General features: G+C 37.7%; 1 non-coding gene across 1 annotated transcript; it reads right to left on the reverse strand.

The window, feature by feature from the left end:
- Positions 1-1269: 1269 nt before the first annotated feature.
- On the reverse strand, positions 1270-1375 carry LOC140828741 (small nucleolar RNA R71). Its single transcript, XR_012117308.1, has one exon. It is a non-coding gene; the product is annotated as a small nucleolar RNA R71 (small nucleolar RNA).
- Between the last annotated feature and the right edge of the window lie 1052 nt (positions 1376-2427).

Below are 2427 nucleotides of genomic sequence, written 5' to 3' on the forward strand. Positions count from 1 at the left end.
TGAATTCGAGATAATAGCATGTGGTAGGAACGAGTAGCATAGTCCGCGGATCTACAATTTACATAGATATATGAAATTAGATACGCACCGATAGTCATAGTCTGGTAGGGAGAAAGCTAGGGAATTTCATAGATCGACATGCGATTCACTCTTGATAAGTAATTAAAGACATTTAATTATTTCACTGAGCAGAATTAGTTTGACATAGCTCGAGAGAGTGTTCAATTGAATAGGAAATTCTGTCGGATGCGTAAATCACTAGCGAACGAATTAATTAATTAAAAAGGGGTAGCTGAACTGAAATTCCCAACAAATTCATTTCTCATTGAATTTTAATCAACCATTTTAGATATTATATCTCATTATTTAATTCCTGAATCTGTTACTTTAATATTTATTTGAGCATAAAAGTAATAATAAATCAATCAAATTTTCGTTGCTAAAGATTTGATAACTAGAAATAATAATTGTTAAATACAGTCTTCAGTGGAACGATACTCGTATTGACGTACATTATACTATTACTTGACATCGTGCACTTGAGATTAATTTTTGAGCATACAAAACCATATTTTTATTAAGGATTCCACAGTGCAAGTTTTGCTCGATCAAGTTTTAGGCGCCGTTGCCAGGGACTGTTGATTCACAATTTTATTTTTAGTTATTTTCTTTAGCATTTTTTCATTTTTATTAAGTTAACACTCCATATTCTATTACAGATATCTCGTCCAGTGTATGCCAAAGTCACTTGACGTGGAGCTTGAGTAGTTTGACCCAGAAATTGAAAGAACTTTCCACAGGAGAATACAACAGTAGAGACTGAAGGAACTGATGGAGAGGCACGAGCACGATCATGAGGAGTAACACCATGATGATAGACAGTTGAGATGCCACGCCAAATATCGATGCTAGAGTATGCCCTAGCCTTCTTTGTATGGTGCACGCCCCAGCATTGTGTAGGCCAATTGTGAGGGCAAGCCAATTCGAAATCAAGCTAGCTATAATTCAGATGATTCAGAACACAGTCCAGTTTTGAGGATCTGCAGTAGATGACCCAAACACGCACATCACAGATTTTCTTGAAATTTGCGATAATTTTAAATTTAATGGAGTTTCTGATGATGCTGTTAGGTTGTGTTTATTTCCTTTCTCCTTACGTGATAAAGCTAAAGCATGGTTAAATTGTGTGCCTGTAGGTTCGATCACCACATGGAAGGACATGGCAAAAGCAGTTTCGCATTAAATACTTTCCTCCATCTAAGACCATGAAGTTGCGGGCAGACATCACCACATTTGCTCAATTCGAGCAGGAATCTTTATATGAGGCATGTGAGCGTTTCAAAGATCTATTATGAAGATGCCCTCATCACAAACTGCCACTTGGGTTAGTTGTTCAAACTTTTTACTATGGCTTGCTTACTTCTAATCATACTATGATAGATGTTGCTGCTTGTGGATACCTCTTGAGAAAACCTGTTGAGGAAGGATACGAGTTATTGGAGGAGATGGCTGCTAGCAGCTATCATCCTCAATCTGAAAGGAACAACCAGTGAAGAAGTGCAGGATTTCACCAGGTAATTGACCTTTTCATTATTACTGCACAACTTGATTTATTGAATAGGAAACTGGATGGTTTGAATATGGGTGGTACGGCTACGCATCTGCAAGAAATATTTGTGAAAAATGCGGAGGAGAACACTATGTTAAGGACTGTCAAGACAGTGGTCCTTTTTATGTGCCAGAAAGGGCACTTGGAATCAAGTGGGAGTCCAAAACTGTCCAAGGAATGATCCGTACTCAAACACATATAATCCTGGATGGAGGCAACATGCCAACTTCTCATGGGGTGGTCAAAATAGTCAGAATCGACCACAAGGAGGACAACAATATGGGAAAAAATCAATGTACATATCTGACCCTCCTAGAGAAGAAAAGTCCAATTTAGAGCAGATGATGTCTAAGTTTATCTCATCTACTAAAACTAGACTCCAAAACCAAGATGCATCGATAAAGGGGCTAGAGAATCAGATTGGACAGTTAGCAAAGATGATAACAAGTAGAGAGCCGGGCACCTTGCCAAGTAACACTGAAACCAATCCAAAAGAGCAAGTGAAGGCCATCGAGTTGAAGAGTGGGAAAATTTTAAAGTCTAGAGAAAAAGAAAATAGTCAAGTGCCGGATGAACAGACCGAGACATCCAAAGGTAAGTCTTCTACCTCTACACTAGCACCCACTACACAATCTAAAATTGGTATACCTCCTCCTTTTCCTGCAGCATTGAAATAAGCAAAACTTGATGCACAATTCGGTAAGTTTCTTGAGGTATTTAAAAAATTGCATATCAATATTTTTTTTCCGATACTTTGATGCAAATGCTTAGTTATGCTAAATTTTTGAAAGACATATTAGCTAATAAGAGGAAGTTGG

This window comes from Primulina eburnea, chromosome 3, assembly GCF_022965805.1.
Source record: "Primulina eburnea isolate SZY01 chromosome 3, ASM2296580v1, whole genome shotgun sequence".
Lineage (NCBI taxonomy): Eukaryota > Viridiplantae > Streptophyta > Magnoliopsida > Lamiales > Gesneriaceae > Primulina > Primulina eburnea.